The 12095-nt window shown below is 45.5% G+C and overlaps 1 protein-coding gene across 1 annotated transcript in view; it reads right to left on the reverse strand.

Annotated features, from left to right (window-relative positions):
- LOC141271926 (uncharacterized) overlaps positions 1-6033 on the reverse strand; it is a 65246-nt gene extending 59213 nt beyond the window's left edge. The window contains exon 1 of the mRNA XM_073682174.1: positions 5663-6033. The gene's annotated coding sequence lies outside the window, so the exon portion shown is untranslated. The remainder of the gene's footprint in view (positions 1-5662) is intronic.
- Positions 6034-12095: the final 6062 nt, after the last annotated feature.

Here is a 12095-nt window from a genome sequence, read left to right on the forward strand (position 1 = left end):
AATATATGAGGTATTAGTTGATATTTTGGCCAAAATACATAAGCTCGTAACCCGAGTCTAGGGTCCTCATGCTTACGAGTCCCTACACTAAATACAAAAAGCAAAGCCACAATAAGAAGAATTAAGCGGAAACGATTGTGTGTGTGTATAACGTGAATAAAGCGGAGTTGTGTGTACGATATATAGGGAGTGGAGCCGTGTGCGTTAATACAGTTGAAAAAAGGCAAAAGTTCATCAAGTAGAACCGACGGAGGGTAAAAGATAAAAGGAAGGGGTCTATGTACAACCATAATGCATGATCCAGTTTATCCTAGAAGAGCTAATTTTCCCCTCTTACCTCAATTATCAATTCAATGGACTTAACATTCAGGAAAGAATTTTAGACTTTACATAATTATTTCTCTTAAAGCACCCAAGCCTTTTCTGAAACCATTAACAGATCCCACTGTGACTGGCTCCTGAGTTCGACGATTCCACAGATTAATAGTTCTTATGGTAGAAAAGGCTTGTTTCCTCTGGAGATTGAACCCTTTTTCTCCAGATGTAGGAAGTGATACATTATCTTCTGAGGGGAGTTTTAAATGAAATGGTTTTTGAAAATACTTTTGGGCCTTTTATGTAGTTATAAAAGTTAATCATGTCTTTCCCTTAGACGTTTCTTCTCAAAGCTAAATTAATTAAATTCTTTCAATTTTTCCTCATAGCTAAAATTCTCCATGCCATTTTTCAGTTTAGTGTCTCTTCTTTGTACCTTTTCTAGCTCTAGGGCATCCTTTCTATGAACTGGTGAGCAGAATCAAATTACATATTCCAGATAAGTAACTCTTTGTAAAGTGAAAATATACCGTCCCTGTCCCGCGAGGTTATCAATCTTTTGAATGACAATATCTTTCTTAGAAGCCACTGATTGACATTGCATGCTGTGATTTAGTCTGTGATCTACAAGGACAACCATCCTTCTGTAAAGATCCTTCTCTACAAGTGACTCTTCTAGTTTTACTCCCCCTAAAACATATGATTGCCGCATATAATTATAGCCCATGTGTATAAATTTATACTTTCAGTTTGTCCAAGTCAGCCTGTAAATTATCAACATCTTTCATATACTGCAATATACTAGATAGTTTGGTGTCATCTACAAAAATAGAAACAAACCTATTAACTCTGTATTCTAATGTAGTGCCTAATCGTTCAGGTGTAACCATCTGTCCTGGTTGCTGTGGTGCATTCCTGCCAATAAAAACATTGAACCAGTGGGCCGTAAAAGACATATACATAATTGCTGCTCCACATATCGATTATGTACTGCACTTTCAAGCAGAATGACAGGTTCAAAGAGCGGTCCATGCTCTCCTGCACAAATCAGGAAGGGGGCAAACACTTTTTCACACCACTGTATATAAAAAATATAAAATATTTTAGTTAAAAAAATGAGATTAAAAATGAACGCATTTTTGATCCAGTACTTCAATGGAATCCCCATTTACCCCCATTAACCCCTTAAGCCCCGAGGGTGGTTTGCACGTTAATGACCAGGCCAATTTTTACAATTCTGACCACTGTCACTTTATGAGGTAATTACTCTGGAACGCTTCAACGGATCCCCCTGATTCTGAGATTGTTTTTTCGTGACATATTGTACTTCATGATTGTGGTAAAATTTCTTCGATATCACTTGCGTTTATTTGTGAAAAAAACGGAAATTTGGCGAAAATTTTGAAAATTTAGCAATTTTCAAAATTTGAATTTTTATGCCCTTAAATCAGAGATATGTCACACAAAAGAGTTAATAAATAACATTTCCCACATGTCTACTTTACATCAGCACAAGTTTGGAACCAAAATTTTTTTTTGTTAGGGAGCTATAAGGGTTAAAAGTTGACCAGTGATTTCTCATTTTTCCAACAAAATTTACAAAAACATTTTTTTAGGGACCACATCACATTTGAAGTCACTTTGAGAGGTCTTTATGACAGAAAATACCCAAAAGTGACACCATTCTAAAAACTGCACCCCTCAAGGTGCTCAAAACCACATTCAAGAACTTTATTAACCCTTCAGGTGCTTCACAGGAATTTTTGGAATGTGGAAGAAAAAAATGAACATTTAACTTTTTTCACAAAAATGTTACTTTAGACCCAATTTTTTTTATTTTCACAGGGGTAACAAGAAAAAATGGACCCCAAAATTTGTTGTGCAATTTCCCCTGGGCACGCAGATACCCCAAAATGTGGGGAAAAAATACTGTTTGGGCGCACGGCAGGGCTCGGAAGGGAAGGAGCGCCATTTGACTTTTTGATTGTAAAATTTGCTTGAATAATTAGCGGACGCCATGTTGTGTTTGGAGAGCCCCTGTGTGCCCAAACATTGGAGCTCCCCCACAAGTGACCCCATTTTGGAAACTAGACCCCCCAAGGCACCTATCTAGATGCATAGTGAGCACTTGGAACCCCCAGGTGCTTCACAAATTGATTCGTAAAAAGTGAAAAAAAAAATCACTTTTTCATTTTTATGAATCAATTTGTGAAGCACCTGGGGGTTCCAAGTGCTCACTATGCATCTAGATAGGTGCCTTGGGGGGTCTAGTTTCCAAAATGGGGTAATTTGTGGGGGAGCTCCAATGTTTGGGCACACAGGGACTCTTCAAATGCAACATGGTGTCTGCTAACAAATTGTCGGCTCAAATTGTTAGCGGACACCATGTTGCGTTTGGAGAGCCCCTGATGTGCCTAGACAGTGGAGCTCCCCCACAAGTGACCCCATTTTGGAAACTAGACCCCCCAAGGCACCTATCTAGATGCATAGTGAGCACTTGGAACCCCCAGGTCCTTCACAAATTGATTCGTAAAAATGAAAAAGTGAAGAAAAAAAACACTTTTTCATTTTTATGAATCAATTTGTGAAGCACCTGGGGGTTCCAAGTGCTCACTATGCATCTAGATAGGTGCCTTGGGGGGTCTAGTTTCCAAAATGGGTTCACTTGTGGGGGAGCTCCAATATTTGGGCACGCAGGGGCTCTCCAAACGCAACATGGAGTCCGCTAACAATTTGAGCCGATTTTCCATTCAATTTGTTAGCGGACACCATGTCGCGTTTGGAGAGCCCGTGATGTGCCTAAACAGTGGAGCTCCCCCACAAGTGACCCCATTTTGGAAACTATACCCCTCAAGGATTTTATTAAGGTGTATAGTGAATATTTTGAACCCAGAGGTACGACACAGAATTTGTTTACATTAGGTCATCATATTGAATAAGTTGTCATTAGTATTGAGCGCAAGTGCTCGCTACTTGAGTTTGCATCGGGTACTCAGGTATGCACCATGTACAGCGTGTGCTCGAGTGACATGCTCGAGTCCCTGCTCCGCATGTTTCACGGTAATTAGACACCCAAAAAAAAACATGCGGGGATCGCTCGTGCATGTCAGGCAATCCCCGTAAAGTTTTTTTGGCCGCGAAGCATATGGGGCAGAGACTCGAGCATGTCACTCAAATACCCACGATACTCAATGCATACCAGAACACCCGATGCAAACTCAAGTAGCGAGCACTTGCGCTCAACACTAGTCGCCATATCGTCATCTTTTTTTCTTACTTTTGAAAAAAATCCCAACCCCATCACAACCCTAACCCCAACCCCAGCCCTAACCGTAGCACAACCCTAACCCTAGCACAACCCTAACCCTAGCACAACCCTAACCCTAGCCCAATCCTAACCCAAGAGTTTATTTTTGACGCCGTTCCTCGTGCGGTATAAGTGATTAGACGACTTTATTCTTCGGGTCGGTGTGATTACAGCAATACCAGAATCATATGGGGTTTTTATGACTGACAGCTGTCACACACTAAAAGACGCATTTTTTGTAAAATCTAGTTTTTGCATCGCCATATTTTGAAAGCTATAATTTTTCCAGATTTTGGCAGATAGTCATGTGACGGCTCGTTTTTTGCGGGATGAGTTGACGTTGTTATTGGTGCCATTTTCAGGCACGTGACATTTTTTGATCGCTTTCTATTCCGATTTTTGGGAGGCAGAGTAAACAAAAAACAACAATTCAGGAATTGTTTTTTTTTTTATTTTTTATTCTGTTCCGCGTATGGTAAAATTGATAAGGTAGCTTTATTCTTCGGGTCAGTACGTTTACAGCGGTACCACATTTATATCGTATTTCTATGTTTTGGCGCTTTTACATAATAAAAGCAATTTTATAGAAAAAATTATTTTTTAGCATAGCTTTATTCTGAGAGCTATAACTTTTTTATTTTTCGGCTGATGGAGCTGTATGGCGGCTTGTTTTTTGCGGGACGAGATGACGTTTTCAGCGGTACCATTTTTATTTATATTTGTCTTCTTCATCGCGTGTTATTCCATTTTTTGTTTGGCGGTATGGTGATAAAGCATTGTTTTTTGCTTAGTTTTTTTTTTTTTTTTTTTTTCATACCGTGTTCACTGAAGGGGTTAACTAGTGGGACAGTTTTATAGGTCAGGTTGTTCCGGATGCGGCGATACCAAATATGTGTACTTTTATTGTTTTTTTTTTTATAATAATATTTATTGATGGGTTCATTATATTTTTATTTTTGGTGTATTATTTATTTATTTATTTTTTATATATTTTTGCAATTTTTTTTTTTTTTTTTACTTTCTGATAGTTTTTATACTTTATTACTTTGTCCCACTCTGGGACTTTCACTTTTTTTTCTCTGATCGCCTGCATGGCATGCAGGCTGTCAGCGCTGGACAGGGAGAAGATTGTTTGGAGATGCACTGCGCATGTCCAAACAATCTTCCTGCTGTCTGGTGACCCGGATGTTGTCATGACGACATCGGGTCATCATGGCAACACCCGGGAAGCCTTTGCAGACAGCGCTGGAAGCCGGAAGAGGAGGTGAGTATCGGCGATCACCTCCCCTTGCCCCCGCAATGCTGCGATCGACTTCGATCGCAGCATCGCGGGGCTTAATGTGCTGGGAGCGGTGCGTGACCGCTCCCTGCACATAGTACCGGGTGTCAACTGTGACAATCAGCTGACACCCGGCGGCGATCGCGCCCGCACAGCCTGTGTGCGCGCGCGATCGCCATGACGTACTAATACGGGTTTGGCTCTTAAGTCCCAGGGCACAGACACGTATTAGTACGTCAAATGTTGTTAAGGGGTTAAAGCACTCCCATCAAAGTTTCTAGTATATTGCAATCATCATATTATATAGCACTATGTACTTACAATTGCTCATTTTGCCCTTCTACCCAGCTAATTCTTCTCTATTTTCCATTAGGTCTGCAACATCACATTAAAAACTGACTAGCTGAATCCTTCGAAGCTCTATGTAGAAACCGGAGGTCAATTTTCTCTGCACAAGTCATGAGTCACTGCAAAAGTCTGTGGCAGGGGGGAGAAGTGGAGAAGCTGGGACAGGAATTAAAGAGGGGATGAGGGGAGTGGCCAGAAGCCGAGAAAGCTGAATGTATTAGAGAGAGCTCCAAACCCAACAGACTAAATTTCTCCAATCCAGCCAGTTTATTTCACCATCCACCACCTAAAACACTTTTACTGGCCACATTGTATGAGGGGGACCCCTCTGAGCCGGCTAATATAACTGTGCACCACCGTTTTCAGCTGAGGCCTGCCTGAAGCCACAGTCTTTCCTGCGTGCCAACGCTTACCTCTGTAACAGAGGCAGCCTTCAATCTCCTTCAGCGATGAAACTCCGGTCAGCGGTGTGAAACTCCGGAGGTAGGAGACCCGTTGACACCCTCACCGTGTGAATCCCCGCGTCTCTTTGTGCCGTCAGAGCAAGATCCAGCGCAACCTCGCGCGCAGAGACCGTGCAGCTACCGTCAGGTGCATCACACCTGGTCAGCAAGGGACTCCCCACTTCTCTAGCTTTCTACTGCTACAGCTATGGGTGGGGGGGGGGTTCTTCCTGCCCAGTGGTCTTTGGAGAAATGGCTGGGAGCCCAGATACAGTCCTCCTGCGGTCTCCTGCCCACAGCAGTCATCTTACAGGCACCTGACATTATAACATCAGAGGACGCCGTTACCATCTAGAGAGGCCTATATGATTTAAAGCCACAGTCTCAGCACAACCTCCTCTCACAAGCCTGTTCCTCCACCACTGAAAAACAGTGAGAAACTCCATCTGTATAAATGTCTTTCTTTGATGTCCAGCCATTATATTCATAACCTTCTACTGACATCTGGTGTCTATTTGCTGAAGTACACAAGACTGTCCATAAAACAAGCATTTTAGGCATTTTGCCACCATCTACTGGTCAAATTGGAAAATAACAGCTTCCAGACATCCACCAACAGTAGATTACTGTTAAAGAAAAAGGTTTTGCTGTCCTCAGCTGCAATAGCCACCTAAAGATGATACCCTCACCAGCTTTTCTGTCAATTTGTATGGGTTAATATCAGTTTCAGCATGTTTATCGGCCCTATTGCATCTAATTTGAAAATAAACTGGATGACTCAACCCAAGCATGATGGAGTGAGGATATAAGCCACTATAAAGCTCTATGCTCCCAGACACCTAACAAGGACTTGCAGTTTTATATATAACTTTGGGGATGTCCGGAAAACGCAGAGATCTCAGCATAAGATCTTCACCACCAATTACTTGCCCTGAAGAATCGCAGAATAATACCATCGGGTGGTTTTTCTCACTTGCCATTTTGAACGTTGCTAGCTCCTCTTTGTCTACAATGGCACCAATGCCCAATCCATCAGTCAGCTCACGGGGAACAACCAAGCGTCACAAGGATGCCCCCACAAGACCTTGAATGACATGCACAAGGAGGTCACCCGTTTCCCCATCTCTGGGCGACTCTGCACATCCCTTTGACACTGAGGGCCTAGAACCATTGCAGTCTCCACAGCACCCTACGACCCTACATTTAGATACACCTCAATCTCCGATGCACTCAGATCTTCAGGTGTTGTGGGAAATAATAGAGGCCTTACCAACGAAACAAGACATTCATAGTATCATAGAATGTTAGAGTTAGAAGGGACCTCCAGTGTCATTGTGTCCAACCTCCTGCTCAATACAGGATTCACTAAACCATCTTACAGATGTCTGTCCAGCCTCTGTTTGAAGACTTTCATTGAAGGAGAACTCACCATCTCTCATGGCAGCCTGTTCCACTTATTGATCACCCCCACTGTCAAAATTGTTTTTCTAATATCTAGTCTGTATCTTCTCCCTTTCAGTTTCATTCCATTGCTTCTCATGTTTCCATGTGCAAATGAGAATAAGGATGATCCCTATACCGTGTGACATCCCTTCAGATATTTGTAGATGGCTGTTAAGTCTACTCTTAGCCTTATTTTTTCTAACCTAAACATTCCCAGATCCTTTAACCGTTCCTTGTAGGACATACACTGTAGTTTGCAGTCCGCTCATCATCCTGGTAGCTCTTTTCTGAACTTTCCCCAGTTTTTTGATGTCTTTTATAAAATGTGGTTCCCAAAACTGGACACAGTATTTCAGATAATGTCTGACCAAGGAGGATTAGAGAGGGAATAAATACTTCACATGATCTAGACTCTATGCTTCTCTTAATACATCCCAGAACTGTTTGCCTTTTTTGCTGCTGCATCACACTGTTGACTCGTGTACAGTCTGTGATCTATTAGTATACCCAAGTCTGTTGCTTAGTTCTATTCCTCCCATTCTGTAGATGTCATTTTTGTTTTTCTTGTCCAGATGTAGAATCAGGGTCGGACTGGCCTGGCGGGATAGCGGGAAAATTCCCGGTGGGCCCCGATCAGTGAGTGAGAGAATTGGTAGCGGGGCCCTTTAAAAGTGCGTGCCCTTTAAAAGTGCGTGCCCTTTAAAAGTGCGGGCCCTTTAAAAGCACACCCGAAGGAAATGTAGCGTCACGTGTGGCGCTCATACTATTCAGTGGTGACAGCGGGTGACACGCATACTCACATGACAGGAGGACGTGTTCTCGGTGGGCGGTGACACGCACCGCGCTTTTCTTTCCCGCTGGTGCCTGGCAGTGGTGTGGTGTCAGGTGACACGCTGACGTCGCGCTACCTGCTCCCCGGCTGGCTTCTGATACGCCGACGCCGCGCTCTGCTCTCCAGTCCCGGCTCCTGCTCCCTTGGAATTGGCCTTGTAACATCGGCGCCCATCCGGGTATGTAACACCGCACCAGCACCGTGCACCGCCCTCTTCTCTCCTGCTCTCTTGGCCTTTTAACGCCGGCTCCTGGGCAGAGTATGTGGTGACCTGCGCTCTGCTCTCTCACCGTCACTCTGGAAACAAGGCTGCAGGCCTGGCTACAGCTCTCCCTGCTTCAACTTCAAGTCAAGTGCAATATCCACGTTTTTCTGGGTGAGTGTTCCCAGCATTGGCCATCATGCATATATGGGGGGTCAGGCTGGACACATAGGGGTGAGGGGGGGCAAGCTGGACATATGGGGACCTGGATGGACACAGGGGTGAGGGGGGCAGGTTGGACACATGGGGACCTGGATAGATACATGGGGGTGAGGGGGGCAGGCTGGACACATGGGGACCTGGATGGACACATGGGGGTGTGAGGGGGCAGGCTGGACACATGGGGACCTGGATGGATACATGGGGGTGAGAGGGGGCAGGCTGGACACATGGGGACCTGGATGGATACATGGGGGTGAGAGGGGGCAGGCTGGACACATAGGGACCTGGATGGACACATGGAGTTGAGGGGGGCAGGTTGGACACATGGGGACCTGGATGGATACATGGGGGTGAGAGGGGGCAGGCTGGACACATGGGGACCTGGATAGATACATGGGGGCGAGGGGGGCAGGCTGGACACATGGGGACCTGGATGGACACATGGGGGTGTGAGGGAGCAGGCAGGACACATGGGGACCTAGATGGATACATGGGGGTGAGAGGGGGCAGGCTGGACACATGAGGACCTGGATGGATACATGGGGGTGAGAGGGGGCAGGCTGGACACATAGGGACCTGGATGGACACATGGGGACTTGGATGGATACATGGGGGTGAGAGGGGGCAGGCTGGACACATGGGGACCTGGATAGACACATGGAGGTGAGGGGGGCAGGCTGGACATATGGGGACCTGGATGGACACATGGGGATGTGAGGGGGCAGGCTGGACACATGGGGACCTGGATGGATACATGGGGGTGAGAGGGGGCAGGCTGGACACATGGGGACCTGGATGGACACATGGGGGTAAGGGGGGCAGGCTGGACACATGGGGACATGGATAGACACATGGGGGTGAGGGGGGGCAGGCTGGACACATGGGGACATGGATGGACACACGGTGTAAGGGGGGCAGGCTGGACACATGGGGACCTGGATGGACACATGGGGGTGAGGGGGGGCAGGCTGGACACATGCGGATCTGGATGGACACAAGGGGCTGAGAGGGGGCAGGCTGGACACATGAGGACCTGGATGGACACATGGGGGTGAGGGGGGGCAGGCTGGACACATGGGAACCTGGATGGACACATGGGGGTGAGGGGGGGCAGGCTGGACACATGGAGACCTGGATGGACACATGGGGGTGAAGGGGGCAAGCTGGACACATGGGAATCTGGATTGATACATGGGGGTGAGGGGGCAGGCTGGACACATGGGGGCTAGGATGGATATATGGGGTGGGGTAGGCTGGACACATGGGGGACTGGATAGATATATGGGGTGGGGCAGGATGGATATATGGGGGGGCTAGGATGGATATATGGGGGTGGGCAGGTTGGACACATGGGGGCTAGGATGGATATATGGGGTGGGGCAGGCTGGACACATGGGTGACTGGATAGATATATGGGGTGGGTCAGGATGGATATATGGGGGGGCGCTAGGATGGATATATGGGGGTGGGCAGGTTGGACACATGGAGGCCAGGATGGATATATGGGAGGGGGCAGGATGGACACATGGAGGCCAGGATGGATATATGGGGGGGGGCAGGATGGATAGATGGGGGGCCACGCTGGACAAGGGACTTTATTACTGTTTGGGGGCCAGATTGAGGATCTTTATTAGTTTATGGTGGCGAGTGGGGAACATTATTATTTTAGAGTCCAATTAGGGACATTATTACTTCTGTAATATAATTCACTTTTTAGGAAACGGTTTTCCATGGGATGGGACAAAAGGGGGGTCCTGTTACTGTGCAGGGCGGCAGTACGTCGCTTTATTTCTTCAACTGGTGTAGTATAGAAGCCCGGGGAAAAGTGGGAATGCGCTTTAAAAGAGATCAGTTATTGATAACTGTGTTATTTTCTGCAGAGATGAATCCTGGCTGGAAGAAGTGATGGCGGACTGTGCCAGATGAAGAAGAAAAGCGAAGATGAAGAACTTCACCTAGAGACATCACTGGTGAGTCAGTGTATTACATGTACACTTACACTATATAGTATATACAGAGCTCCTGTATATGTCACTGGTGACCAGTGTATTACCTATACACTATATACAGAGCTCCTGTGTCTAATGACACCCGTGATAACTGTATTACCTGTACACTATATACAGAGCTCCGGTGTATAATGTCACCGGTGATCATTGTATTACCTGTACACTATATACAGAGCTCCTGTGTATAATATCACTGGTGATCCCTGTATTACCTGTACACTATATACAGAGCTCCTGTGTATAATATCACTGATGATCCCTGTATTACCTGTACACTATATACAGAGCTCCTGTTTATAATGTCACTGGTGATCACAGTATTACCTGCACACTGACACTATATACAGAGCTCATGTGTATAGTGACAGTTTTGTTAGTATTGTGGTTTGTATTCCTGATCAGTATTGTATTATTTGGTCACTATGTGGTGGTAATATGTGGTCTGGTCATGGTGTGGCGATATTTGTCCCTTTTGTATATGGTATTATTGGTGTTGGTATAGTGGATTATGTTGTGTATGGCGGTCATTTGTTCTTGCTGATATTAACTAGGAAAATATTTTTTGCCATAAGGCCACGGCCCCACTATCAGTATTTGGTCAGTATTTTTTCCTCAGGAGTGGGAGCCAAAACCAGGAGTGGGTGATAAATGCAGAATTGGTGACCTATTTCTATTATACCTTTTCTCTGATTGTTCCTCTCCTGGTTTTGGCTCCCACTCCTGAGAAAAAATACTGACCGAATACTGACCAAATACTGATAGTGGGGATGTGGCCTTAGAGATTAAATACTTGGACCAGAGCGTCAGAGATGCACTTACAGGGGTTCTCCGATGAAAACAAGTAATCATCTCTCCACAGGATAAGTGATAACTTATTGATTGGTGGGGGTCTGACTACTGGGACCTGCACCGATCGGCAGAATGTGGAGCTTTTATCCCCATTAGACTGGAGCTCATGTGCGACTCGACCACTGATCCATTCATTCCCTCAGTGGCTGCAAGCGCTGCTTTTTTTTGGAAGCCCCCAAGAGAACGAATGAGGCTGCGGTCAGACGTCCCACCTGTCGCTGCATTTTAAAATGGGGATAAGTGTCCTGTCAGGGATAAAACTTCCCCATTCTTCCGATAGGTGCGTTTTCCAATGTTCGGACCTAAACGATCAATAAGTGATCACCTATCCTGTGGAGCCCATGGATCAGTGATAGCTTGTTTTAAACGAAGAAGCTCTTTCATGCAAACTACCGTAATTGTACATCCCAGTTATAGTGTGTGCACAGTAGATGTGCCGGAACCGCCAGGAGACGCTCCACTATAACAGGGATAGCGGATAACAGGTATTTGCATATTGCTGTAGGTGGGCCCCAGACTCCCCAGTCCGACCCTGTTTAGAATCTTGCATTTCTCCCTGTTAAATACCATTATATTAGTCGCTGCCCATTGTTCAAGCTTATATAGATCATTCTTAATCCTTTCCCTGTCTTCTCTAGTGTTAGCTATCTCTCCTAGCTTTGCATCATCTGCAAATTTGATTAATTTACCTAATTCCTAATTACCTGATTCCTTAGCATAGAGGATTGATGCCTCACACCAACAGGCCATTGATTCTACAAGAGAAGAAATCAACCTTCTGTCTTACAGGACAATAGTCGCGGAGGGCATCTCAAGGGATCTCTCTGATCACATCCAAACTTTGGA

The sequence above is a fragment of the Phyllobates terribilis genome, unplaced genomic scaffold (assembly GCF_046119375.1).
Source record: "Phyllobates terribilis strain yellow unplaced genomic scaffold, ASM4611937v1 Scaffold_5__5_contigs__length_657084704, whole genome shotgun sequence".
NCBI classification, from domain to species: Eukaryota; Metazoa; Chordata; class Amphibia; order Anura; family Dendrobatidae; genus Phyllobates; species Phyllobates terribilis.